The sequence below is a fragment of the Plecotus auritus genome, assembly GCF_963455305.1.
Source record: "Plecotus auritus genome assembly, chromosome: 15".
NCBI lineage: Eukaryota > Metazoa > Chordata > Mammalia > Chiroptera > Vespertilionidae > Plecotus > Plecotus auritus.
In genome coordinates this window covers 5557777-5571916 of record NC_137781.1, presented here as the reverse complement: position 1 = coordinate 5571916, position 14140 = coordinate 5557777, and positions in this window count along the sequence as shown.

Sequence of the window (14140 nt, the reverse complement as noted above, 5' to 3'; positions counted from 1 at the left end):
CGCCTCTCTCAGACGTTCCCGTGTCTAATTCCCTGCCACTCCTCCCAATGTCCTCGCACCCCGGGAAGAACACTGAGTCCTGAACGGCCGCCGCACCCCCTGGCTCCGGCCTCCTTTGTCCCTCTCAGGAGTCCCCGAGTGAGTGGGATGATGGAGGGACAGGGAGGGAGCTGAAGGACTTGAGAGCTTTCTCGCCGCTCACTCCAGTCCTCCTGTGGCTCGTCTGCTTTTAACCACTCTGCCCGTGATCTGCATTAGCCACGAGGAGAGGGAGTGGCGGCGCGGCACGAGAGCCTCTTGTTCTGTCTCCCTTCCTAGAAGAGGCTGGCAGAGCTCTCTTCACCTCTACACGGTGGCAGACATGCCTTGCCCTAAGTATGACACCACCCCCACCCCCATCACCACCACCACCACCACCAATCCTTTAATCCAAGCAACTGCACCCTTGGGTACATAGGTACTGTATGCCAGACCCTATGCCAATTAATTCACCTACATTCTCTCAGTTAATCTCCTAGCTGACGCTGTGAGTTAGGTATTATTATTCCCACTTCACAGATGCAGAAATTGAGGCTCAGTTCCACTTGATGCCCCCCCCAATCCTATATTTGCTTTTTAAGACTCACTTCATCATAATAAGCTATTTGCAGGAAATGTTCGGTTTCCACTTGCAGTTCTTCAGTCTTCAGATTTCAAACCCAAGTTCGTATCAACTGTCTGCACAGGTGCCTTCCCTCCATGCTCTTGGCTAAATGCTCCCTGCCCCAGGTCCACGTATTTCTTTTTTGTTTTTTAATAATGTTTTTAAATATGTTTTTTATTGAATTTAGAGAGAGAGGAGGGGAGAGGGATAGAGAGATAGAAATATCAATGAGACATCAATTGGCTGCCTCCTGCACACCCCCTACTGGGGATCGAGCCAGCAACCTAGGCGTGTGCCCTGACCAGGAATCAATCCATAACCTCCTGGTTCATGGGTCGACGCTCAACCATTGAGCCAAGGTGGCTGGGCAAAACAAGTCGGTTTTTTTGTTGTCTAGTGCAGGGGTGGGCAAACTTTTTGACTCGAGGGCCACAATGGGTTCTTAAACTGGACCGGAGGGCCGGAACAAAAGCATGGATGGAGTGTTTGTGTGAACTAATATAAATTCAAAGTAAAGGAGCGGAGGGGAGAGCAAGAGAACCGGATAGAACAGCCGGATCCCGCCCCATATGTATTTGCGGAATGAATGAATGAATGAATGAGTCAAACCTAGTGTCTGGTGCGCTCCTCTTCCTAGATGTGCCTGGGAAGTGGGGTAGGAGGGGCGGAGGAGGCAGGGAACACTGCAGCATCGTCCCTCCTGCAGCCGGAGCGGAGCCCCGTGGAGCATGTCCCGTGAGCCAGGGTCCCGGGGCACCTCGGGGCCACGCTGTTCCACCTTCTCCTCTCAGGGCCAGGACAGAGGAGAACGGCTGGAAATAAAAGGAAGAGGCTGGGGCCCAAGGAGCCGAAGCCCAGGGAACATGAGAAATCTTCGCTGCAGGGAAAAGCACTCTTCTTCCCATAAAAGCAATGAAATTAGAGGTAATTGTGAGACACCGAGATTCGATCAAACCAGGGAGGCGCTCAGGTGAGGGGGGCTGGGGCTGGAACAGCTGGTCCCCCGCCAGTGCCGGCAATCGCCCTCAGTCTCGGTGACTGAACAAACAGTCCCTCGGGGCCCCGTCCCCACACTGCCCTGTAATGGGGGTGGCTGGAGGAGCTGGGTGGCCTGGCCCCCACAAGGCACAGGTCTCCTCCCAACCACTGTCCCAGCCTGGGGCCTGCTCAGAGGGCAGGAGGCTAACAGGGGTGGCTAAGCTAGGTTCACCGTCCTGCCTGCCTTAGGCCACAGGCACCAGGGGGCCAGGGAGGAGCCAGAGGGTATTGGAAGGGAGGGACGGGGCATCCTTCCTTCTCCCTTCCCACCCCTCCTTTTTAAAAATATTTTTGTATTGATTTCAGAGAGGTAGGGAGAGGGACAGAGACCTAGAAACATCCATGATGAGAGAGAATCATGGATCGGCTGCCTCCTGCACGCCCCACATTGGGGATCGAGCCCAGAACATGTGCCCTGACCGGGAATGAAACCTGGGACCCTTCAGCCCGCAGGCCAACGCTCTACCCACTGAGCCACACCAGCCACGGCCCCTTTCCCTGCTTTGCTCTTTTTACCCGCTGAGAATCCAGCGGTGAGAACGCACGCCGTAAAACAGAGAATGGGGTGCAGAAAGTGCTGCTTAGGGAAGCACAGGGCCCGAGGGGGCCACACAGCAGGGGACAGCCAGCCCAGGTGTTCCTTAGCAGGAGGCATGCATCTGCACCCCTGTGTGCATTGCAGCGTCACCCTCAATAGCCCAGGCACGGAAGCAGCCTCAGCGTCCACCAACAGACGAGTGGATAAAGAAGATGCGGCACACAGATGCACCATGGAGTATTACTCAGCCATAAAAAAGCAGGGAACCCTGCCCTGGGTGGACCAGGAGGGCATTATGCTAAGTGAAATGAGTCAGACAGAGACAAACCAATACTGTATGATCTCGCTTACATGTGCAATAGAAACAGAAAGAGACCAACTCATGGATACAGAGAAAGATAGGTGACCGCCAGAGGGAGGCGGGGAGAGGCAAAATAGGTGAAGGAAGTCAAAAGGTACAAACTTCCAGTCATAAAATAAACACGCCTAGCCCTGGCCGGTGTGGCTCAGCGGATAGAGCGTCAGCCTGTGGACTGAAGGGTCCCGGGTTCGATTCCGGTCAAGGGCACATGCCTGAGTTGCAGGCTCCATCCCCAGTGGGGGGTGTGCAGGAGGCGGCCGATCAATGATTCTTTCTCATCATGGATGTTTCTCTCTCTCTCTCTCCCTCTCCCTTCCTCTCTGAAATCAATAAAGAACATATTTAAAAAAAATAAATAAATAAGACCTTGTCTTCGTTTCACTGGAATATAAGATGGAGGGAGGACATTCAGTTAGAAAGAAAAGCAGGGGGGCCGAAACCGGTTTGGCTCAGTGGATAGAGCGTCGGCCTGCGGACGGAAGGGTCCCGGGTTCGATTCCGGTCAAGGGCATGTACCTGGGTTGCGGGCACATCCCCAGTGGGAGGTGTGCAGGAGGCAGCTGATCGATGTTTCTCTCTCATCGATGTTTCTAACTCTCTATCCCTCTCCCTTCCAGCGGGACCTTTTGGGGGTCAGGGTGACAGTCAGCAGCGAGGCACCTCGGATGGCTCTCTGACCCAAAGGGGCAGGTGGAAGAGATGCGAGGAGGGCACAGAGGAGAGAGATGCCTCCCTCTGCCACCTTAACAAAAACATTCCTGTCCGCCGGGGGCTGGGCCCCTTGGGCATCTGATAAGGTTGTTAAGTCACTGGAACACCTGGCCCGCCATCTGGCACTTCTGTCCTCTGCGCGGGGCCACCCAGGCCTCCTTGCCCACCTCCTGGAAGCCAGCGAGCTGCAGGGGCTCCTAACAGTGGCCAGCAAGCACGACACCGCCCCCCACCTGCCCCCCGCCCCCCAAGTACCAAGGGCTGTAGGGTAGATTTCTGATTCACAGGCGGCTTTGTGAAGAGATGGTCTCTAAAATGACGTGGGTGGGGCCTCTCTAAGGCTCCCGGGACTTTACGTGCACTGAGATAACAGAGCAGGGTAGTTGGGGCTGGAACAGGGGAGGCTTTAAACAGGCTGCCCTCTCTCCCCATCAGCCGCCCAAGGACCATCCATCATTTCAAACGCTGAGCTTCAGGAGCTTATCTGCTGGGCAATCAGCCCCCAGCCCCTCCCCCTCTTCCGGGCTCTGGAAACCATAGCATTTGGGGAGAAAGCACAATACCTGTGTCAGCACATCTTGTCAGGCTCTGTGGAGCGGCAGGTGACCCACGAATGCATGTATGGAGCTGTCCCAATGGTGTGTGAGGGGAAACAACACAGCTGGGGCGGCGGGAGATGTGCTGCCTGCCAGAACCACCCAAACCCTTCCCTGCGTTTCCCAGCCTCCAAATATTTAAAGACAGACGTGTGTCCGGCCACGGTGGCTCAGTGGTTGAGCGTCGACCTAGGAACCAGGAGGTCACGGTTCGATTCCCAGTCAGGGCTCATGCCCGGGTTGCGTGCTCGATCCCCAATAGGGGGCATGCAGGAGGCAGCCTATCCATGATTCTCTCTCATCATGGATGTTTCTCTCTCTCCCTCTCTTTTACTCTCTGAAATCAATAAGAATACATTTTTAAAAAAATAATAATAAATAGCCCTAGCCGGCTCGGCTCAGTGGATAGAGCGTCAGCCTGTGGACTGAAGGGTCCCAGGTTCGATTCTGGCCAAGGGCACATGCCTGGGTTGTCGCTCGATCCCCAGTGTGGGGTGTGCAGGAGGCAGCCGATCAATGATTCTCATCATTGATGTTTCTATCTCTCTCTCTTTCTCTCTTCCTCTCTGAAATCAATAAAGAAATACATTTAAAATAATAATAATAATAATAAATAAAGACTGTCATGTCTCCATCCTCAAAAGGAGCCTTCTCTGGTGAACGATCCCCCGTCCCTTCAACAGTGGCTCAGACAGGCGCCTATGAAGTTCAGTCCTGGCTACACGCTGCCCTGGGTCCCTTCCTGCAGGCGGGAAGGGGTAAAATGAAGCCATGACAGGGATCTGCTCTCGGGCCCCGGAGTGCCCGCCATCCTGCACCCCCGCTCCTCAACCCCCGTGATTGATTCCCGGTTCACACTAATTAGGCCTTGCCTGGCTGGGGACAGGAACAGCGCTTTGCCATTTTCTTGAAGGAAACCGAGTGACAGGCCGACCTGCTGGTGGTTGCCAGGCAACCTTGACGATCCTGCAGGAAAGGCAAACTCGAGAGAGGCCAGGGCCAGAGCCTAGTTAGCAGCTATTGAATGGGAGCCTCTGCTCCGTGGAGAGGTGCGAGAAAGGCGTGGCTGGCGTGGGCTCCCGTGGCTCCAGCTGTCTTTTTAGATAGAGTGTGTGTGTGTGTGTGTGTTTGTGTGTGTGTGTGTGTGCCCGCACATGCGTGCACATGTGCTGGGAGTGCCTATGCAAAGTGAACTGGGAGAGAAAAAAAGTAATGTTCTTCTTTAAAGTGAAATCATGCCCGGCCACCGTGGCTCAGTGGTTGAGCGTCAACCTATGAACCAGGAGGTCACAGTTTAATTCCGGGTCAGGGCACGTGCCCGGGTTGTGGGCTGGATTCCCAGTGTGAGATGTGCAGGAGGCAGCCGATCAATGATTCTCTCTCATCATTGATGGTTCTATATCTTCCCTCCCTTCCTCTCTCTGAAATCAAATATCCTATATAATAAAACCCTAATATGCAAATCGATCACACGGCGGAACGACCGGTCGCTGTGACATGCACTGACCACCAGGGGGCAGACGCTCAATGCAGGAGCTGCCTCCTGGAGGTCAGTGTGCTCCCACAGAGGTAGCACCGCTCAGCCAGAAGCCGGGCTCACAACTGGCGAGCACAGCAGCCGTGGCAGGAACTTCTCCCGCCTCCACTGCAGGCGGGCGGTAAGGAGTGAGGGATCCCAGACTGCCAGGGGAATTGGGCCTAAGCCAGCAGGCGCACATACTCCGAGGGGTCTCAGACTGCAAGAGGGCACAGGCCGGGCTGAGGGACCCCCCAAGTGCACGATTTTCGTGCACCAGGCTTCTAGTATATATATATGAGCTTATATCCACACAAAAACCTCCACACAGATGGTGATAGCTGTATTCACAATTATTCAAACTTGGAAGAAACCAAGATGTTCTTCAGTAAGTGAATGCAAGAATAAGTTGTGGTCCGTCTAGACCAGTGGTCAGCAAGCTCATTCGTCAACAGAGCCAAATATCAACAGTATGATTGAAATTTCTTTGGAGAGCCCAATTTTTTAAACTTAAACTTCTTCTAACGCCACTTCTTCCAAAGAGACTCGCCCAGGCCGTGGTATTTTGTGGAAGAGCCACACTCAAGGGGCCAAAGAGCCGCAGGTGGCTCGCGAGCCGCAGTTTGCCGACCACGGATCTAGACCCTGGACTATTACTCAGCATATTACTAAGCAAAAGAAGCCAATCTGAAAGGTCTCATATTACATGATTCCAACTGAATGCTATTTAGAAAAGGCAAAATGGAGGCAGTAAACAAAATTAGTGGTTGCCCCGTGTTGTGAGGAGGGGGGGAGGAACAGGCGGAGCATGGAGAATTTTCGGGGTGGTAAAACTATTCTTTGAGATAGTATAATGACGAATTCATGTCATTATACGCCTGTCAAAACCCATGGAAGGTACAACCTAATGTAAACTATGCACCTTGGGTGATAACAATGTGTCAGTGTGGGTTCATTGATTGTAACAAATCAATAAACTCTGGTGGGGGATGTTGGGAGTGGGGAAGACGATGAGGATGAGGGTGTGGAAGCAGAGGGGTATGGGAAATCTCTGATCAAGTTTGCTGGGCACCTAATACTGCTTAAAATATAAAATCTAGCCCAGCCCCGAAGGTTGAACATCGACCTATGAACCAGGAGGTCACGGTTTGATTCTCGGTCAGGCTGTGGGCTCAATCCCCAATAGGGGGCGTGCAGGAGGCAGCCAATCAATGATCCTCTCTCATCATTGATGTTTCTATCTCCCTCTCCCTTCCTCTCTGAAATCAATAAAAATATATATATTTTTTAAGTTTTTAAGTAAGAAATAAAATAAAATAGCCCTATCCAGTTTGGCTCAGTGGATAGAGCGTCGGCCTGCGGACTGAAGGGTCCCAGGTTCGATTCCGGTCAAGGGCATGTACCTTGATTGTGGGCACATCCCCAATAGGAGGCGTGCAGGAGGCAGCTGATCGATGTTTCTCTCTCATCAATGTTTCTAACTCTCTCTCCCTATCCCTTCCTCTCTGTAAAAAAATCAATAAAATATATTTTTTTAAAAAGAAATAAAATAAAATATAAAAACCTAAGCGATTATATGTGTGTGGATTTGCTATAAATTTCAGACCTCTGGTCCACCCCTGAGTATCCTGGAGTCAAAAACTCATGAAGGTGCCCTAACCGGTTTGGCTCAGTGGATAGAGCGTTGGCCAGCGGACTGAAGGGTCCCAGGTTCGATTCGGTCAAGGGCATGTACCTGGGTTTCGGGCACATCCCCAGTAGGGGGCGTGCAGGAGGCAGCTGATCGATGTCTCTCTCATCGATGTTTCTAACTCTCTGTCCCTCTCTCTTCCTCTCTGTAAAAAATCAATAAAATATATTAAAACAAAAACAAAACAAAACAAAAAACTCATGAAGGTCCTTGAGCCCCAGAGCCTGGAGCAACAGACATTTTTTTTTTTTTTTTTTACCAAGAGGAAATGTTATTTTAGAATGAAATCCTGGCCAAGGCTGCTGTGAGCCGTGGAACACAATTCCATAAAATCAAGGTCCTGGGAGCGCTTAACAAGATTTCCACCTGATGACAGGCAAACAATGACTTTATCCCCATTCCCCCCAAGGAGGCAGGAGTCCCCCAATCTCGCTGAAAGGCTGAGCTCAGGTCAGTAATAACAGTGCGGATCCTAAGCAATCCCTCAGCCAGCCTGAGTCTCTCTCCCCCCCGCCCGCCCCCCCAATGTTAATTAACTCCCTCAATTTCCTTCCCAAGGGCAGGACAGGATGAGCTGCTGGAAGGAAAGGCTGGCAGGCCCTCTCCTCCCAGGAATGCCAAGAACTCACCTGTAATCTCTCTCAAACGACGGCCTTTGTGACAGAATAACCGATGGCTTCTGCGAGCTGCCTTCCGTGGCCGCCTCTGCCATTTTCCACGGAAGGCTCCACTTGATGGATGGCCTGGTGGGCCGCCGACGGGGTGATGAATGCTCCCCGTTCAGGCAGGGACCTTCTCCCCCACCGCCCTGGGCAAGCGGCCTTTATCTGCAAGGCTTAGAACACCCTGGGGACACATGAAGGGGAAATTGAATGCCTTCTCGTTATCTCTAACCTAATTCAAAATTAGCGCGAGCTCTCCTGGTAAATCTCAGGTTGAGCCCTTCGGAGTTCATGATGTTTCTGCCATTTCATTCTGCGTGACAGCAACGGCATCAGCCTGAGGCAGGGTTTATCGCTGGCCATGTGCTCTCTGGTGTGTGAGCGGGTTTGAGGCTCACCAAAACGCTATCAGGTACGAAAGGAAGGTCCGCCATCCTCACTGAGTAAAGAGAAGCTGGGGCTCAGAAGTGGTCCCCAAAGCCAAACATCAATATCTATCGTCAAACAATTTTGTTGCCGGGGATTTTTAAAAATACGCTTTTATTGATTTTTAGAGAGGGGAACCTCCGGGATGAGAGAGAATCTCCCTAAAAGGAAAACCTGCACCCATTAGCAGTCACTCCCCTTTTTCCCCTTCCCTAATTAGGGACCCCCCGGTCCCTAATCCGCTCTTCGTCTGTATGGATTTTCCTAATCTGGGAATAAGTTCGTATAAATGGAACCATAAAGTATGTGGCCTTTTGCAAATGACTTCTTTCACTTAGCACAATGTTTTCAGGCTCCATCCATGTGGTAGCATGTATCAATTCTTTAGTCCTTTTTAAAATGTTTTTATATGTTTTTATTGATTTCAGAGAGAGAGGAAGGGAGAGAGAGATAGAAACATCAATGATGAGAGAGAATCATGGATCGGCTGCCTCCTGCATGCCCCCTACTGGGGGTCAAGCCCCCAACCCAGGCATGTGCCCTGACCGGGAATCACACCGTGACCTCCTGGTTCAATGCTCAACCACTGAGCCACACTGGCCGGGGTAGTCCTTTTTTATGACTAAATAATATTCCATTATGTGGATATACCACCTTTGCTTACTCATCTATCAGCTGATGGTCGATTCCACTTCGTGGCTATTCTGAATAATGCTGCTATGAACATGTGTGTACAAGTTCTTTGTGTGAACATATGTTTTCAAGTAGGTTGGAAATATACCTAAGCAGGGAATTGTCGGGTCCTGTGGTAACTCCAGGAACAGCCTGTTTTCCAAAGTGGCTGCAACGTCTTCCATTCCTACTAGCAATGGACGAGTACGCCAATGTCTCCACATCCTTCTTCCATTTGTCACTGTTCACTTTTAAAAGTATAGCCACCCTTGTCCTCACCCAGTGGTCGGCAAACTGCGGCTCGTGAGCCGCGGTTTGCCGCTCTGTTGTCTAATGAGTTTGCCGACCACTGGGATAGGGGCTTAATCACAAGGAACAACAACAGCCTGTAATTATTGGAATCGAGAGTCTATCAGTGGTCGGCAAACTCATTAGTCAACAGAGCAGCAAACTGCCCTAACCAGTGTGGCTCAGTGGATAGAGTGTCAGCCTGCAGTCTAAAAGGTCCCAAGTTCGGTTCTGGTCAAGGGCATGAACCTTGGTTGCGGGCACATCCCCTGTAGGGCGTGTGCAGGAGGCAGCTGATCGATGTTTCTCTCTCATCCATGTTTCTAACTCTCCATCCCTCTCCCTTCCTCTCTGTAAAAAATCAATAAAATATATTTTTTAAAAACGTATAGCCACCCTGGCTATATCTCATTGTGGCTTTGATTTACATTTCCCTAATGAGTAAGCACACAAAGTCTTCTCATGTGCTTGCTGGCTATCTGCAAACCTTCTTTAGAGAACTGTATATTCACACCCTCTGCCCATTTTTATTTTATTCTTTTGTTGTTAATCCACACCCGAGGATTATTTTTTCCATTGGCTTTTAGAGAGAGTGGAAAGTAGAGGGGAGAGGACAGGGATAGAGAGAGATAAGAGTGTGTGTGTGAGAGAGAAACATTGATGTGAGAGAGACACACAGATTTGTTGCCTCCTGCACACTCCCCTACCAGGGCCAGAGATCAAACCTGAAACCCAGGTACATGACGTTTACCTGGAAGTGAACCCAGGACCCTTCGGTGATGAGTTGTGAAAGTTCTTTAAGGATTCTAGGCCCTTCTCAGATACATGTTTTGCAAATATTTTCTCCCATTCTGCGGTTGTTTCTTCCACTTTCTTAGTAGTGTCCTTTGAAACACAAAAGTTTTACATTTTAATTAAGTCCAATGTATCTATTTTCCTCCCGTTGCTTGAGCCCTAAGGGTCATAGTTTAGAAATCTGTGCCTAACCGAAGTGCACAAACACTTACACCTACGTTAGCTTTTAAGAGGGCTGCAGTTTCAGCTCCTGCATTTAGGTCTTTGTTCTATTTGGGGTACATGTTTGTATGCGGTGTAAGGTAGAGATTTTTCTCTCTCCTGCCCATCCCTCCCCAGCGCCGCTCTGCCTGGCAGGGGACGACAGACAGAGAGGTGGGGCCGGGGCCAGCTCCAGGGCCTCCTCCCCTGAGGGTGAGTCTGGCTGCAGCACTGCCCCAGGGGAGCCCAGATCCCAGGGAGAGAGAGAAAAGGTGGCTAGCTGCCAGCCCGCTTACCTCCCAGAGCGGTTGCCATGGCCACAGGGGACTTTTGTGGTGAAGCGCACTGACACCCCCTCCCCCCCGACTTCCCTTCTCCACTCGCCTTCTGGGTGACGTCATGGACGTCCCTGGCCCTGACAGGCCACCTGTGGGTTGGTCTCGGCTTTAAAGCAGCTGTTCTCCCAGGCCCGGCCACAGTGCCCGCACCGGAAGGACCACACTGGACTCAGAGTCTACCTCCTGCGCCGCCGCCGCTTGGGACAGAACGGAGAGGCGAGTATTCAAGGGATGCTTCTCAAAAATATCTTCATCGACCCCCCACCAACGCCCCTGCCCCCGCCCCTGCTCTGCAGCCGGGCGGCGGGGTGGTGAGGTGCTTGCAGAAGGACGTGGAGAGCAGCCGTCCTGTTTCTGGGCGGTGGCGACCGCGGCCAGGTAAGAAGACAGGACCTGGGTCCGCGTCCAAGCCTCCCCACCCAGGTCAAGGGCTCGGGATCCGGGGCGCAGCCCACAGGAGCTGGGACTCGCGAGCCTCAGCCCGGGGGAGAAGGGGGAAGCGGGACTTGGCATCTGCCGAAGGGGCCCGTGCCCACCGCCAAAGTCACCACGAGGCGCGAAGACGGGGAGGGCGCCTGGGCAGAGGGAGGGCGCTCCGCAGCCCGGCGGCTGGCGCTCCTAGCGGGTCCTCGGCCAGCTGGAGCTGTGGGGCACTTAGCCCTCGTGCCCACCCACACGCCGATGCTGAAACCCTAAAACCCGCTTGCCGTTTGTGTGGCTCGGTCGGGCTCCCCGAGATGCGCGGCACCGCAGCCTCAGGGGCACGCGCGCCAGGTCCGGACCCAGACGCCCCGAGCCCACCGCTGCCTCGCCTCCCGCGCTGCTCGCTCCGCAGACCCAGATACCGCAGACCTGTGGTTGCACGCAGAAAAGCGGCGGGCTGGGGGTTCCAGTGCTCCCCTCCCTTCCTTACCCGCCACAAGATCTGAGCGCCGGGAGTCCCCGGCTCAGCCAGCTGACGCGGGAGAGCCCGGTGCAGCAGAAGCGTGGGAAGTGCCGGGAGGCATCTGGGTAATCACCGGTGTGCGAAGGGCTTTCCCCACCCTCTGCTATTGCGGCAAAGAATTCCAATAACCCGGGAGGGGCAAGGGGAAGCGCGCGGAATGCGCCCTGGAGGGAGCCCGGTGTGCAGAAAAAAGCGCATCTGGTGCAGGTGCAAGCACGTCCAGCCTCACCTTTTCCCCCAGGCGGACCGAGCGTCTGCCCCACGGGTCCCTGCCGCCCCAGCCCCTCCAGGACGAATCAGAGCCTCCAGCTTCAGCACCAGGGGCTGGACAGCGCCAGGGTCGCCGAGCGCACAGGCTGTGTTCCGCGCGCCTATACGCCGCCCAGCTCCACGCTGTTCGGGCTCGCGGTCCCCCAGACACCACGCCGACGAGGCCACGAGGTGAGGAAGGGGAGGGGGAGTCACCTTCCCTGTTTCTCCAGGGGTTGAGGTGTCGGGTCATCGGAGGGCATCCTATCTCCCCTTCGCTAAGACCAGTTGGAATAACTTGGTGCCCAAGAGCAAAGAGGCGCCTGTCAGTGGTGAGTGTAGGGGCCAAGCGGGATCCCCAGACCCTGTGTGCTGTGAAACATCACCGCATCCAAGTCGTGTTCTCCGCCTCCCCGCCCCCATTCCTCCCTCTCCCCTTCTCCCCACAATCTCCAAACGCCTTCGCGGATGAAAGGATAATTGAGGCATGGAGACCAAAAATAAGAAGCGTATTTGATCTGGGTGTAGATGAATTCTGTCCAAAATGAACACTAAGGTCCGCATTTTTAGCCAAAGGAGGCCACGTTGCCCTTCGTAGGAGGAACAGAATGACTGCTTTGCCCGGGAGGAAACGGCCAGGGAGGAGGGGGAGACCCTATCACAAAAGGGCTAAAGGAGGTGGGGAGGAGGAGAGCGGACAGCGCTGGAGTGTGGTTGCCAGGCAACCATCCGCAGCTTCCTGTTGCCTGGGTTACAGTGAATGGAGGGGCTTGGGCCACTAATTATATGCGAGCACCTTGATTCTGCAAAATATCTGCTGGGGTGAATTTTTCCTTTGGAGTCAAGGTGCTTGGGGACGCAGCTACTACCCTGACCCTCCCTCCCCAACCCTCCCCTTCAGAGAGGTAATCAAGTCCTCCTCTGCCATTTCTTTGGGATTTACAATTAGGGTTTTATTGTTCGTTTAGTCTTTTCTTTAGATGGAGGGATTGAATCTCACCCCTTCCCTCCCCCCCCCCCCCCTTAAATGAGAAAGACACATTTGCTCTTGGTGGATGAACAGGAGGGAGACCAGCAATTGTCCCCAAGGTATCTCTGGTTGAGGGAGGTGTTCTCCTGGGTTTGGCTCTGGTTCCCATTGAGGGGAGGGGGGGGGTCAGGGTACTAGCTCACCAGCACCTTCATAATTAGCAAATGCAACACTTTCAAGCTTCTCGTCCTCTGATCTTTTCCCTCTGATTGACAAACACTGACTCCACCTGTCAGCCTTGCCTCTCGGTGGCCATCTGTAATACTGGGGTGGGAAATCATTTTACTCCTACTTCTCCTAAGGCGGCTGTGCCATTCAGCACGATTTAAGGGGGGGTTCACCAATAAGTTAATAGAACAACCTGTGTTCGGTGTACTCTTTCATCTAGAATACTTCTTAAATTTCTCTTTCCGGAACAAAAACCTTGTTTTAAGCTGGGCTATCGCTTGACGACACAGGAAGAGAGGAAATAAATGTTGTCAGCAGTAACTAGCCTATTTTTATCTGGGATGCCCTGTGTCAGTAAACACACGTTTCTTTCCTTTTCTCTTCTTCACCCTTTCGTTCACCTATCGCTAATATAAAGAAAAAGTTAAATCATTATCATTTCAATCCGAATTAAAGGCTAAGAAAAAAAAAACCTCCAATAATTGTCTAAGTATCATTTTGGGGAAGATTTACATTAAAATACTTTTTCCCCCCTCTCATGTTATATAGAAACTTTTCAATCCAGACCAGACAGCTGGTGTGCTTTTTGTATTTTTTCCAAAGAAGTGCCTGCCTTTATGAATTCTCTATCATTGATATCACATCAACGATGTCCCTAGCAACAGTGGCTTTTAAAAAAATGTATTATTATTCCCTCTCTGCTCATTTTCTTTATAGACAAAGGGTCTACTTTCCTTTCAAGAAGAGAACTGAGATCTTATTGGCCAGAAAGGGAGAAGCCTTCTTTCATTGGTTGGTGTGTATTCCCTGGTCAACCAATCAGAGGATGCCATTTATCCCTCTCTGACTAGCAGAATGAGCAGGGTAGCCGCAATGACTGCATCTGCCTTAGTTCCGTGCAGTAGCAGAAGGTGGAACCCAGCGGTTCTGGGACCCAGGATCTGGGATTAGCTTCAGCCAGTCTGGGCTACATCGGATTTGCAAGAATAAATTTGCTACCTTGTTATTTGTAGCTTATTTGAACACACCTGAGTAATACCTTGTTCTGTGGGTTTTTTTTTTTTTGGTTTTTTTTTTTATCAGTTTAGAATATACCAGGATTACTTTTCCAAGTCAGTGCAAGTGACTGGGATCAGCCCACTGAGGATCCAGGACTTCTGGCATCTCCTCAAAGCCCCTGGGGAATTTGGTAAACACATCTGGGGGATGAGGATGGGAAGGTGGGAGAAGGAAGAGCTGGGCTCTCTGTGACAAAGAGACATCTCAGCTTTG